The following is a 15,180-nucleotide window of genomic DNA, read 5'->3' as shown; positions in this document are numbered from 1 at the left end:
GATTCTTCGTATGACCAGCTTCCTATTAACTGTCAGCTGTTCAGTCCTGAAGTGCCTACACCCATGTGATGTTAGTGCATGGGCACACTCACTTGTGTCCATCACAGTTGGCCACCTTCCATGTGGTCATGCTAGAGGTTTGTCTTTAAGGTTCCAGGACTGGCCAAAGGAAGATGACAAGATTAGTTTCTTTTTCCTGGCCTATACTTAGGGCCCTACCAAATCCATAGTCCATCCATTTTGGTCAATATCACGGTCATAGGATTTAAAAAATCATAAATTTCCTGATTTCAGCTATTTAAATCTAAAGTTTTATGGTATTGTAATTGTAGGGGTCCTGACCCAAAAAGGAGTCGGGGGTGGGGAGTTGTCCACAAGGTTATAGTAAGGGATGTTGCGGTGCTGCTACCCTTACTTCTGTGTTGCTGCCTGCAGAGTTGGCTCCTCAGTCATCAGCCGCCGCCCTCTGGCCACCCAGCTCTGAAGGCAGCAGCGCAAAGGTCAGGGTGGCATGGTGTGGTACTGCTTACTTCTGCCCTGCTGCTGGTAGGGCACTGCCTTCAGAGCTGGGGCCCAGCCAACAGCTGCTGCTCTGGCTGCCCAGCTCTGAAGGCAGCACAAAATTAAGGGTGGCAATACTGTGACCCCCCCTAAAATAACCTTCCAAGCCCCTTACAACTCCCTTTTGGGTCAAGACCCCCAATTTGAGAAATGCTGGTCTCCTCCATGAAATCTGTATAGTATAAGATAAAAGCACACAAAAGACCAGATCTCATGGGAGGAGACCAGATTTCATGGTCCATGATGCATTTTTCATGGCCGTGAATTTGGTAGGGCCCTACCTATACAGCTAAATGTCTCTTCATTAAATCCTGCTTACTGAATCCCCACCGTGCTCAGTCATTTGCTCACTCCTCCAAAAAGTGCCTAAATTATTACACCCCTCAAACATTACCCCAGCAGCACATATTGCAACCTACATCTTACTTATTTGTATACACAGTGTGAATATCCATTAACTGAAATGTTTTGTGATAATTTTGTATAACTTTCATACAGAAATAAGCCCTAGTCCCACTATGGGACCACTCATGTACTGAAAATGTTTGCAGGATCAGGTCCTTAAATTTACATACGTGCGTAACGGAAATGTAGGAACATTATGACAAATAAGAGTTTGACTCTTGCGCAGCTGATTGAGGCCGCATAAGCAACTTCCCGACACATCGAAGACCTTAACTAGCATCTTGACTCATCAGCATAACTCCTATTGACACCACTGGACTTTCCATGGGCAGAGTGAAGGCCATATATATTCCCCTAAGTTTGTAATTTAGGGCCCAATATGGCTTCCATTGACTTCAGGGCGATCAGGATCGATCCTTTTAATATGGAATCCCCAAAACTAAATGGGGCTAGTAGTGAGTGATGGTGCCTACTTGTGAAATTAATTCTCATTTTAAGGTAGTACCATTAATTTACTAAATGTACATGGTCTGTGAAACTGAACTGGGGGGAGGGACAGCTTTTTAAAAGGTTATGTAGTTTATTTTTATAGATTTTATTCTGATCCTATGTTATTGTGAGGTCTTAGTTGGCTCCACACCTACCTTTTAAAAAGGGAGTTCTGGTCTAACAATGCAATTACTGCATTTCCTTCTCCAATCTCCAGCATCTAAGAAAATCAAGCTGTGTTCTTCCTCCACAGGACTCTCTCTCACTCCATCTTTTGTATCAATTACTGAACTGTGCAATCATTGCAATCTCCTTGCACACAGCTTATTTTCCCAATCATACTCAAAGAAGTTTGCGTTTTTAATATACTAGTAATATTGTCTGAACCCACTCAGCCAATGTAACCCATTCATCCTCTTTGAAAGGGCTTTATATAGTTGAGGGAAAGATTACTGAGTGTCACTCCGCTTTTTTATTTTAACAAGGTTTTTCATTCTTTGCCATGGTGTGCTTTTTAGCTAGCTTCCTTCAGTTTTCCAGGTACCTTATTATTTTCCTTCCATTACAAGTATTGACCATCCCTCAACGAACATCCTTTGTTTCAGACCTAAATTTACTTCCATTTTGCACTGACCTGTTATTTCCTGTTTTGTCATGGAAATAGTGATAAAGGGGAGATCATTTTTACCTGCCGTTACATTATCTTAATATTTTCTCAGTATTTGATGCCCATAAATTACAGTGTCGAAACAAATTATGGTCATGTTCACAACTTTCTGGGCTTTCTGGGCATAGTCAGCTTCTCAGTTAAGTGTTACTAATGCACTTCTGAATGAAATAGACTTCACACTCTTCATTTCAAGCAGAGGACCCATTGGTATCAGTGTAGTAAGAGCCTGTGCCCCAAATCACAGCATGCCTTTGTGACAGAGATACTCTGTTACTAGACCAAAAGGAAAAATAATAGTGTTTGATGTGATGGTGGAAATTATTACATGCAGGAAGAATCTGGTTTGCCTTTTTCTGTTCTCTTATTGCACGTGCAAAGAGGTTGGAGAGGCATGATTTGGCCGTCACATGTTCATCTAGGTGTTGTATATAGTCATTTTTTTATTATTTTAAGCAGTTTCCCTTGGTGATACACCATGATGATGACTTTACAAAAACTAGATAATTTCCTTCTCTGTGATTGGCTTGTTGCACCTTCCCTCTGTCCCCAGACTCACCAGTGTGGATTCACACTCTCATAGGAGTCTTTCCCAGCATATTCCTTTGGCTGCTGGCCCTTTAAATGGGGGGGAGAAAGGGAGGAAACAGCACACAAACAACAGAAGCCCTAAAATGGCCATTTTGCATCTCATTGCCGCACCTTCTTCCTTACCAGCAGATGAGTAATTTCTTAGCTCTTATTTGTTTCCCAGGACAATCATTTCTGAGAAGGTGGCACATCCTCAGAGTCCCCCTTATGTATTATTGTTCTAGATGAGAGTCACTGAGTACGGAGTATGAAAAGTTAAACAGCATTCTGCAGAGGATTCAGTATTTACAGACACTGCAATAAAAATAGATCACCTTTCAGTTTGTTTAGTGTAGTCCCTGCAGTTCTCAGTTCAAAGGAGATGAAACAAAGTTACTATATTCAAAGTATTTCTAGTCTGTTTCAGTTGCTTTATATATTACAGTCCGATCCATCAAAAATCTAGAGCATAACTGCCAACTGTAAATTCCTTGGATTTTCTGCTTACTTTTCAGTAGAACAATAAGAAGAAAAATTCCCTGGGATGCCTGACTCCCAGAAAAGAATTATAACAGAGAATCTTGCCTGCTGCCTCTTATAGAGAGATGACAGCAACCAATAATGCGAGCAAGAGTAATAAATTACTAGGCGGAAAGCAGCTAAAGAAAACTCACCCAGTCTCAAGGTTCCATATCATTGTCTAACTCTACAAGTCCATTTTTGTCATCAGCTTTACTGTTAGTAAAAGAGAAAACTAATGCAAGTAATCAGAAATAACTGTATCCCAGGCAGCTAGGTTCTCTTTTTTCAAATCCTTTCACAAAACTTGCTTCTTCCACAAGACCCACAACTCAGTATCATCTATCTAATCTATCCATCCCTCACTCACATAGGTGTGGTAGGTGAGCACTTGGTTAACTTGTTACAGTGAACATGCCAAGCTCAATGCTAAGCCACCTGAGGAAAATGCTGGGGTTTCTCTATTAGTTTTTGTTGTTTTATTTTTAAATTAAACTTCCTTCTGGATCTGCTGCTGCATCTTATATCTCAATTGTGTTGTCTTTGGTTTTAAGCTCCTAGGGGGAGAGTCTGAAAACAGACTACAAAAATGAAACATGAGCATGTAATACATACACGCTGACTGCCCCCCTAAAAACCCTTTTAGGTGCTCACAGGATAAACATTTTCTGATTGGGGGTTTGGTTGGTATTTTTGGTGTGATAGAAAAAAGTCTACAAGAATAATCTTGTTCCTTAGTGTAACATTTTACAGTCTTAGGACACTATGGATAAATAATTTCATGGGTCCTAGTCCTCAGTGTTCTTCACAGAGGTATTTGTCCCAAACACCTTTATCTACTTGCTCATACCCCCATAATAACCTGAGCTCTGGCCTCTCCCCAGTCCTCTTCCCTTCCTAATGGCCCATGTAGCCTGCCTGAATGGCAGAAGAGTCTAGCTACAGACAGGAAGCCTCAAGCTCCCCACTTTCCATGCCTCTGCCGAAGCCATAGGGTAACATTGTATGGGAATTGCTCATCAATGCTTCGCTTGCATCAAACTGAAGACCATACAACCTTCTTATAAGCATGTGCTGCTCAATCTGTGATGAAAGCACCCAGAGGTATTACATTTATTAGTGCCGAGAGCTTCACAGTCTAATAGCTTCCTTGTAGCTAAATGCTGCCCTTGAATTTGATATTTTTATCTCAAGAACTGGAACTTGGAGCCTCTCAGCTTCGTTTTCTAAATGCATTTTGGCTCCTGCAGGTGGTTTGTGATCCAATTAATCCCTGTGTGCTGCAGACATTATCACTTTCAAGGCAAGTTAAACATGTTTCGGAGCCTTTGCTGGGATATTTATCTAGGCCTCAGAGTCAGCAATTAAAACTTCTTCCTCTGCTAATCTTCCCTGAATTAGACACTCCTTACCATTAAGCACGTACAGAGGGGCTATAATCAAAAAGCATTTCCCATGTCTGAATCCTGCAGGGAAGTAACTTAATGACACACAGTTCTAAGCTAATTATTTTTCCCTTGAGTCAGGCCAGCCTTGTGATTTGCAGGGGCCTGAGCAAAGGCAGATGCGAAGATGCCAGAGGGGGCCTGGGCTCAGACTCCAAGTTGCTTTTTGACTTTGTCCTCTATTCCCTTTGCCAGAATGGAAAAAAAGGGGTGGGAGTAGTTTCTCTATGTGGACAACTGCTGATCAGGGTCACTGAGCCTTATTTCCTCCAAACCCACTCTCAGAAGTCAGGGAATGGGCCGCAGCTGCAGTTGTGAGCAAGTGGGAAGAGTCACCCAGCCTTGGACATACCTGTGTCTGCCTCCCTCCCAGCTCCACATGGCCACAGTTAAAATCAGTAGGGTGCTCACGCTGAAGTCTTGTTGAGAAGACCTATGAAGCGGCTGCCAGTCCAAATTAGCCCAAGTATGATGCCTTAAGGGCATGCTGCAAAGCAAATCTTTCTTTCCCAGGGATTTGAAAGTGGGACAGAATTGGGAAGAATGCTTAAGGTTTGTACTGTCCCTGGGTTGCTAGTTAGGAGTACGGTGCATTGAGCTCTGGAGTATTTTTTAGTTATGTTAGGATCTTGGAACATGAGGTAGATACTCTTTTTGGGTGTATAAATCTAAGCTAACTTTGCTCATGTAGCTTTCTTTGTGGGGTTATGGGTTTCTGAAATACAATATAAGTTCCATCAGGCCTGGCTCGTGTAACATGAGCTTCACCAAGCTACTGACATAGAGGCAGGTAATGTTATTTTCTGTGGACAGAGAGAAGAGTGGGGAGGTACTACAAGCTTGCCTAATCTTATCCTATCTCAGCCTATGCCTCTTCCAAACCTATTGGCAATACAAATGATAATTGTTCTGAGGTGATGTGCAGGGAAAGTGATGGTTTTGAGTGGCAAAAAAAAATTCTAGTTTGAGACTTTTTAGTACTTAAAACAAAGCAATGAAAATGTTACAGTCCTCAAGAGGTTTGAATTCTATTCCATTCAGAAATTTTGTAACCAGCTGAGCTGACATGACTCTGCTTTGCTATAGGGATACTGTCAAGGTTCTCAGGTTTTCAAATTAACTTGCTTTGGCAGTTCTTTCATTTCACAGCATTTATTTTAAGATTTTATTCTGGAAGAAGTTGGAGTTTAAAGGGAAAAACACACAATATATTGTGAATGTATATAAATGGTGCATGTGGGCTTTCCCTCCACGCGTGTGTCCCCATTTCTTTAGAGACACGCACTCTCCAGTCTAAAATAAACAAGTCACCCTCTCTTGGTCAGGGGCATTGTTTAGTGTGGACTGATCCACCTTTGTATTTCAGACGTCCAAGATCAGAAGATCGGAGTAGTTTGAGATCGGCCCCAGTCTCTTGTCAATTGTAGGGTCCATTTTGATCTTTTCTCTTGGAAGTTCAAAACAGTCTTTCACCCTCAAAATACAAAGGTGATCAATCTGCAGATGGAGAGTGAAGGACTTTGTCATTGGTTCTACTTTTTTTTTGCTCCTAGACATCTCCAATTTACCTCCACCTCAGAATGAGAACAGCTGCACTAGTCTGACTAGCAATAAACTGGCTGGCAGCCATTACTAAGAGCTGTAAACAAGCACCTCCTTCCAAAGGGTTTTTACTCGTAAGGAAGCTTTCAGAGGAGGGCACAAGCTGCATCATCTTACATTGAAGGGGGAGCTGCCTTCACACTCATCCTCCCACCCAAGGAAAAACCAACGTTTTATCCATGTATTTTCCTTAGTGGCAGGAATCTGGCTGGGAGTCATAAGGCAGACAGGCTTTGCTGGGAGCTTTCAAGACTCATCTCCACTCAGAGCCAATGTGGGGTGCCTCAGTGAATCTGGTTGGAAGTTCTACAGGATGACAGAGTACTCCATACTTCACAGTACTCCATAAAGTGTCTTGAGGGCCAAATGGAAGTGGTTCTATAGCCTGCCCAAACCTTGCTGTTGAAAAGCTGCACCAGGTGTGGAGTTCCCACTTTGCTCAGGCTCAGAGGCCAGTGGCTCTCTCCTACTGAACAAGACCCTACTGGTAGTTGCAGGTGAGAATCTGGTCCTCACTTACTTTCAGCCACTGGTATGTACACCAATCCTGGTACTGCAGGCTTTGTTTTTGCTAGTACTCTAGGTTTCCCATATAGGAGCCTCTATGTTGAGCATACCTCATTTTGTGGTGCACGCTCTGACAGTCTCATCTTGTAAGTTGCTTAGTATCCTCTGTTTATGTTGACATCCATGGGAGATGGAGACCATCATGGGCGAATTTGAGTTTGGAGCAGCTTAAGCACCACGTTGGATTAAAGCATTCATAACTGAATAGGTGGGAGGGAGGGAGGTCTTGGATAGTGCCATCAAAGTCTTAGTCCTAGAAGTTTGCTCTGACTACTAAAGTTATATGGCGGATCATGCAGATGCTATTCTGAGTCTGAACACACATTCTTACAATGATGCACCTTATTCCTCTCAGATTTTTTTTGCATAGTGTATCTATAGAAAGTAGATTTGATGTAGAATGTGGCAAACAAAGTCTCAGGCAGGCAGAGTATTTTGGATTTGTAATCTGTAGTAGAGAGAGAGCCTGCTAGTTAGTTAAGTACTTAAAGCCACTGGCATGCCAACTGTCTCTTCATTGCCAAGAAGTTGTGTGCACTGTCAGCTGTCCTTTTGGATTTTCTTTCCTCTACACCTTGCTGCTTCTGTGGAGTTAGTAATACAGTGCAATTTAGGGGGACTTCACTGTCGTGAAAAGAAGTTTGAGAAACTTTTTGAAGAATCCAGAAATTAAATCCTTTCAGTTAATAGCCTGAGTGAGTTTTCTTAAATGTTTGCAGATACTTTGGTGTGGTAGCGTTTCAATCTCAGTGTAATAACATCTTTATTATCAAACCTTAGGATGTTGCAAAGCCCAACCATTTAAAATAATCGTAGTTTTTAAGCCCAATGATAAGTTGAGGGTTCTTTTTATTTCCCTTTTGGTTTGAGCCTTTGCGTTCATGTTTGAGCTTCTTTCTGCAATCAGGAGGGGTAGATTTTTTTTATGTCAGGATTCTCACATCACCTGACATCAGTGTTACAATTCTGGAGGGTTTTTTTGTGTGTGTGGAAAAACTGATCTTTATTTTCCAGAAATATACAAACTTATTCATCATCTTCTTCTTCTTCTACTCCTCTGATGTACAGGACATTGTTACATCTTATCAAAACTTCACCAAGGTGTCCTGACAATGCACCATCTATGTATTCTTCTGTGTTTGCAAGCTGCATGTTCATGTAGCCATCGACAGACACCAGGTAGCCCTTGTACTCCATCCCCCACTTCAGCTTCACCATCACCAGCTTCCCCATCAGCCTGTTCAGGAAGGTCTTGGGGTTCAGGGGCAAGCTCATGGTACCGTGGCCTGGCACAAGGCAGCGGTAAAAACAAAAATTACTCGCAGGGCCGCATGTGCGCCCTCTGAAGTTAACTGCGCATCTTCCCCATCCGTGGTCTGCTCAGGGGCTCCCCTTTAAGTCTCAGGCCTTCAGCTGTCACCTTGCTATTGGATGGAACTCCTGTCCCTCTCCCTACAGACCAAGAATTTAGACTTGCAGTCCTCCCTGCCATTTACTGTGACTATCCCAGCAGGTATGACCTTAGTCCAACACCTGTGGTTTGCTGTCTCTTATAGGCAATAACAGGGTTACCAATGCCCAGCCAGCTTTCACAGAGCACAGAACATTTATTTTAGGACAAAAGGATTAGAAAGAAAACATAAAACAATAAACAGCCTATACACCTGCATACTAGGTGTCACCCACTTTCCATAGGGAGACCCCTGCAGGTCCCAATCCTTCAAACCCTTGCAGCAGGATTTTGTCCTCTGGGTTACAATCTTATGTCAGTTTTTGGATCAAAATGAGGGACCCATAGGCAGTCCAGATTTTCTCTTTATTCCCCAAACTCTTTCTTTGTCTCCTGGGCCTCTTGAACCCGGTCTGAGTCAGTCTGTGCAATTCCTCCACAGGGTGGCACTTCTCTGGAGTTTTTTACCTGTGCCAAGATCTGCACTGATTACTCCCACACAAACATTAATTTTAGTCCTTTGTGGGAAGTTGAGTACCCCTGCCCCTGCATTAGAAAACAATCCCTAGCTCAGAGAACATTTATAGATACAAAAGTTTGACTAATCCTGGTGGCACATCAGTAGTCTTTTGAAATGTCCATGCTTCCAAAGTCTCGCCTCTGTCACACTAGGAGCTGGGGCTTTAAGAAAAACCCACAGCAAGTATTGTGAGATTTGTAGTCATGGGTTGGCAAGCTGAAGAGATTAATTCTGAACATCTTTCTCTACCAACCCACGCCCCACCCGACATAATCAGCCCTGGCTACTCCTCCTTCCTTTCACTCCCTGTGGCTTGTCTGAATGCTGGAAGAGCCCTGATTACTAGGCAGAAAGTCTCATGTGCCATCCCTGCCTTGCCTTTGCCACTGGTAGCATTCCCTGCATGGAGCCACTCTGGACTCCAAGGGGGGACAGAACCTTGGTGTGAATGGGGCGGGGGGCAAAGAGGGTGTGAGGGGAGCTACTGAGACTCAGCAAGCAGTTGGGGGTAGCTCCAGGCTGGCAAGGGGCATCCCAGTTCCTACTACAGCTGGAGCCCTGTGCTCTCTTTCCGTGCCCTCCCCTGGTAGCTGGCATCCTGTGCACTGATGCTCCCCTGCCCCCTAGGTGCTGGTGCCATGTCCCCCACCCCTGCCCAACAGCTAGCACATGTGCTCCTGCCCTTCCCCCAGGCCATGTGTCTCCTCCAGAACCCGCAGTGGCTGGAAGGCAGGGAGAGGACAGATTTTGCTACCTGCTCCCTGGTGGCCAGCACCAAGTGCTCCAGAACCTATCTGGGTCCCACAGCCTGCCCTCACCTCCACACCCCCTCCCTCCACGTGCATGTGCGCAGAGGCAGAAACCGAGCCAAATCCTGCTCTCACCTTTGTGGGATATTGTGGAGGCAGAAAACTTTTTTGTGGGGGGGCAGACACAATACATTAGGTGCCCTTCCAAATATTTCTATTGCGGGGTATTAGCCCCTCCTTCCCCCCTGATTCCACTGCCACTGCTGGACTCCATGCTAGAACCTCTGTGCTCCAAGCCTCTGTTGCAGATTGCCTTAGGAAGTCAAAAGGTTTCAAGAGCAGGAGCAGTGGTGAACAGTTGCAACACACAGCAGGCAAGAATCACAGTATAGGCCCTGAACCTAGAAACCCCATCCTCTCCTTTCAGCCCAGCCACAACTAGCAGACTCCCCTAAGCTCCAGGAAGTCCCCTGAAGACATCCTTCTGATGTGAAACTAGTTCCCTAAGCATTACTTCTTTGCAACCTCGAGAGAGATGTCAGTGTGTTGGATTAGTTCAGCAATAATAAAAAGAGTGCAAAGTCTATAAAGCCTTTCCCTGTGATCTAGCTCACAGGACTCGGTTAGTCTCCTACTTCGCTCATTCTGCCTGGAGTTTATTTTCTCACCATATAATCATTCAGTAAAACAAGACTTCAGCTGCATACGTGGCTGTGAAGGCCTCTCACAGAAGATACTTCTGGAGGATGATGGGATATAATTTTAGACTTTGAATCTTACTTTAAAAATTACTTCCCAAGAAGAAAAATGATTAAGTGATGTTAGGTAGCTGAAGGATAAAATTATCCCATGTGGTCTGTTGCAATGCAACAGCCCCTGATTCTCACTACGTACTACATAAGAGAAGTTTGTTTGCACACATCCTTATAGCTGTAGCCACTAGCAATGCATATACAAAACTGTTGTGCAAGTAAGAGTTAATTGCATCAGAGTCTGAGGGTCAAGAATTATAGGTCTGTTCCCATCTCTAGCTTCTATTAGGCTATCTAGTGTCCATCCTTCTGTTAGGATAGGATTGTTCTACAGTGTATGAGCCAGATCCTCAGCTGGTATAAATCAGTGTTGCTCCATGGAACTTGGTGAAGCTATGCCAGTGGAGGATCTGACCGTATATATTTTCTAGCGGTTTATCCAGACTAATTGATGTTTCCTTCATATTTAACTCTGCTCTCACCTTCCCCTGACCTACTCACAACTCCAACACCCCTTATAGGCTGGACTCTGTGGTCCACTAAGACCATGTAAATAGTGCAGAGCGGACTTAAAGCAGCCAAACCTGTGCAGGGGAACTCTGCAGAGCTACCTCCAACACCAGCTGTCGTCTTTCTCCTGACATAAGGGGAAGGAAGGGGTGTTGGGGTTGTGAGCAGGTCCGGGGAAGGTGGGAGCAGAGTTCTGCTATGCTGACTCCATCCAAACAGAGCTCAGATGTAATGGAGAATCAGGGCCTAACCATCTTAAAATATGAATATAAACCAGTCAAACAGGAAGGGGCCATCTTGAAAATTTAAAGCTGTAGAATAGATTAAGAATATGATTTCCCAGTTGAAAGCCTTGGAAAGCAGGGACTCTGAAAGCTGTGTAGTAAGGTAAGCTCTGTTTTGGACAAGTACATTTAGTAAGGATTAAACCAACTCTTAATTAACCAAATGTTCCCCCCACACACACACTCAGTTTTCCAAATTATTCAATAACAGACCAATTAAAATGAGTTTAGCATGTAATTACTATCTATTCCAATACTGCTGTCACCGGTTGCAGCTTCCTAAACCACCAGCTGTTCACATGCTGAAAAATAAAGTCCATTATGCAGGGTAGATTGGTTTGAAATCAAGGCGATTTAAATCACCAAGTGGATTTATTTAAGCAATTATATAGTTTAATATTTTCAGATTCTTACTAATTGTACATTTTTAGTATGTTAGAAAATGGTGAATGATATATTGCTCATTTACTAGGTAATTAACTTTTATTCATGATTTCTGTTAAGCTTCAATAGGATAGTAAATGGAATTTAATTAAACACACAAAACAGCAAATAAATTTATTATTAACTAGAACCCTTAATACAATACATGACCTGTTGTGCCATATTTATAAAAGTCTAACTAAAAACTTAGAGGGTTTTCTCCTGATTTGTTTTTTATGCAGAAAAGCAACCTTTAACTCAAAACTTTTGACAGAAGCTCATGGATTCAGAATATTTATTTTTTATTTAAGATGTTTTAAGAGATTATAAATTTAGGCCTTAACAAATTTTGTATTAAATTCAGATTTTATTTTAAATAGGTTTATTTTTAAAAAGAAGAAAATATTTTAAACAACAAAATAAAAAAATCCAATTTAAATAAAAAATCTGATTTTTTGGATTTTTCAAAACCTCATTTATTTTTATCCGCCCTGCCCTCATGCCTAAGTCAAATAGCTGAGAACTGAAAAAACCCAAACCCACTCCACCACACATTTTAAGAAGAAAACATAAAGAAAGGTAAACTCTAGAGAAATCGAATGGGGTAAAGCTTCCTCTATAAGATTCAACACCTCTCAAATAAGATCAGTGTCCAGAACTCGATGCTTTAAAGGCTATTATAGACTTTACAGCAAAAAAGTGAAACTTTCTAATATTTCCTAACAGTAAAGCTGATTTTTCAGCTCTACTTTGCATCACAAGAAATCTTTATATAGCACCTTCCAGGAAGCCTCATTAAGCCTGCAAAAACACCAACAACAACCCACATCAACAGTCGTACTCACTGAAATAGAGATAGGGGAACTCCATAACAGAGCTCTGCATCAAATTTTTGAGCCTAGGTGCCAAACACCCACCCTTGGAGACGTATTTACATGGCCCACCTATTTGGACTCTGCAGAAGCTAAGCTTTTGGTTGGAAAAAGGGAAAAATTAAAGGGGTTATCTACATTAGAAAGTCACATCAGTACAACACCAGGGATTCTAGATACACTATATCTCGATGCATTTAGATGAGTTTAGATTCAGTCTTTTACCAACTTTTTAGCTAAATCAAAATAAGTGAGGTTTAAACCAGTTTAAGTGCATCAGCATTAAGGATTTGCACCAGTGTAACCAGCATGAATTTCAATAGAATTATGCTGGTGCAACTTATCTAACGTAGAACAGCCCTAAGACTCTAGCTCACATGCCTGCAAAGATACTTGGTTAAATCAATGAAGTGTTATCTTCTAGGGTCTGCACGCCGTCTGAAACAATAGCTGGGAGAGGTGCAAAATTTCCCTGGTCCCTAAAAATTTCATTGGGGGTTAAACTCTAACATCGGATAATGACACTAAATATCAAATATAAATAAACAGTTTAATTGCCCATAATTTTAGCAGCTGAATGAGGAGTGGGGTGGGACTGGAGTTCATGGAGGAAACTAGGAGCTGCTGTTGAGATGGAAACACCGAGGGAAGAAAGGAGGATGAGAAACAAAGGTAAGAAATAGCAACATCCTGAAGAGAAGCTGATATTCCCACCGAGTGACATGGTACGTGACAATAAGGCACCAAACAAGTAGTAAATAACTAAAAGTTCAGTTACTACAAAGGCCATATATAATCCTTGCCCTTTGTGGAGCCCTCCCTCTGGGTAGTGATTTCTGCATTTTGAAGCACTCCTTTTCCTGCCCCTTTGAGTTCCTGTTAGAGAAGACAGGCAGCAAATGGTAATCCACCAGGGTGCTTGCTATTAAATTGGTTACTCGTCTCCCAGGCCTGTGACTTCCAATTGCTGTGCATTGAAGTGCGTCCAAGGTCCAGAATTTATACCCCAGCCAAAGCCTATATAGTGAGATGGGGAAGTCAGTCTCCTACACAAATAGAGTTTGAACCACAGGCTTTAGAGCTTTCCAAGACAGGGGTCCCAGTTAGGATGTGAGAGGAAAGAGAAACTAGACATTTTCTGTGAAGAGCAGTGTCTTTCCCAATACTATTTCCATGCTTTCTTGTTTTTAAAAAAACGATTACAGTCCTTAACGAGGAGCAAGTAGCAGTTCTGATGTTCTTCTCGAGTCAGAGATAGTGAGTTGCTGCTGCGTAGCTCCACCTGCTCTTTTCATGCCCTGGCCCTGTCAGTAATGCTGTTTTTTCAAGAATCTCTACTGTGTTGTTTCCCCACTAAATTCTTAAGACATACGGTACCACTGCTGGGGCTTAACATTCATAGCAGCTCAGATGGTTTATATATTACACCTTCCTTGTATGCAATACAAAAGCAATAGTCCAATTGTGAAAAGAGTAGGGGGTGTGAGAAAAACTGCTGATCAGCTGCATTCTGGCTGGGGCAAAGGAGGCTGTCAGTGCAGGTGCCCTTTCTTAATACCCTTACATTTCCAGTTGCATTATGATTCATTCTCATGGTGGAATGTCACACCAAGAAGTAAAAACATCTGGGGGCTTGACTCATGCTAGTTAGTTGGACTGGCCATGGGGCTGTATTTCTTCTATGACATTCCCAGTTTAAAAATCTCAGGGCTGAACTTAAATTTTGTAGGCTGTTTGCATGAAGGGGTATCTCTTTCTTCTAACAACCACCCACTATGCTGGGCTAGGCTGTCAGTCCTGCTTAGAACACACATCCACTGTTCAGCTTTGAATTCCAGGTATTTCTGAGGAAGAGGAAAATAAAAGCACCAGCTGTTTTATTCCTTTAGATACCCAGTAACAGAGACAGTCGAGAGACACTACCTGGAAATAGAAACAAATAGAGCTTCTGGGTTGGGTCTGGCTGAGTACATGTTCTAGCAATGGGAGTAACTGTGACTTCTTTTCAAGTTCCTTTCATTTTATAGTTTCCCTCACCTAATGGCAGTTAGAGCACTACAAGTAAGTACCTTTACAGAGACATATTAAATCTGTTGGACAGTTAGTTTTTAGCCTCAGATCTTAAATGTCTGAGGTGAAATTTTGGCTCCATTAAAGTCAATGGGAATCTTGCCATTGCTTCCTGATCCCACGGGAGTGCAGTGAGTATGAGTCAATAGGAATTTAAAATGGGCACACACACAGGCTAAGCCATAGCCCAACCCACAGCACAGCCATATTTTCCCTAATATATTCTTGGTAATTTAAAAAAAAAAAAAAAAAAAAAGGCAGAGCTTCCTAGGGCAGAATTCTCAATGAAATCCACTATGGATAATCTCCATAAAAATTTAATTCACCCAGTCATTGCTTAGCTATACACTAGCACAGTATGAAGATTAGTGCAGCAGGTGGAGTTACTTGAAGACAGAGTATCTAGCAGTATGGGAGTACTTGTGGCACCTTAGAGACTAAAAAATTTATTAGAGCATAAGCTTTTGTGAGCTACAGCTCACTTCATCGGATGCATAGAATGGAACATATAGTAAGACACACACACACACACACAAACAAAAAAAAAAGTTGGAAGTTACCATACAAACTGTGAGAGGCTAATTAGTTAAGATGAGCTATTATCAGCAGGAGGAAAAAAAAAAAAAACTCTAGCAGTATGTAAGTAAAGGACAGGGATAACCAGAACAATCCTGACAGTGAGATGGCCATAAGCACTGTGGCCTCTCAGAGAAATTAAAAATCTG

General features: G+C 42.3%; 1 protein-coding gene and 1 pseudogene across 1 annotated transcript in view; both read right to left on the bottom strand.

Moving 5' to 3' along the window:
• Nucleotides 1-15,180, bottom strand: part of LOC141998967 (urotensin-2 receptor-like) — a 39,086-nt gene that overhangs the window by 7,713 nt on the left and 16,193 nt on the right. The window lies entirely within an intron of this gene.
• LOC141998815 (small nuclear ribonucleoprotein F pseudogene) lies at nt 7,852-8,100 on the bottom strand (annotated as a pseudogene).

This window comes from Natator depressus, chromosome 14 (genome assembly GCF_965152275.1).
Source record: "Natator depressus isolate rNatDep1 chromosome 14, rNatDep2.hap1, whole genome shotgun sequence".
In the NCBI taxonomy this organism is placed as follows: domain Eukaryota; kingdom Metazoa; phylum Chordata; order Testudines; family Cheloniidae; genus Natator; species Natator depressus.
This window is presented reverse-complemented; position numbering and strand designations above follow the sequence as displayed.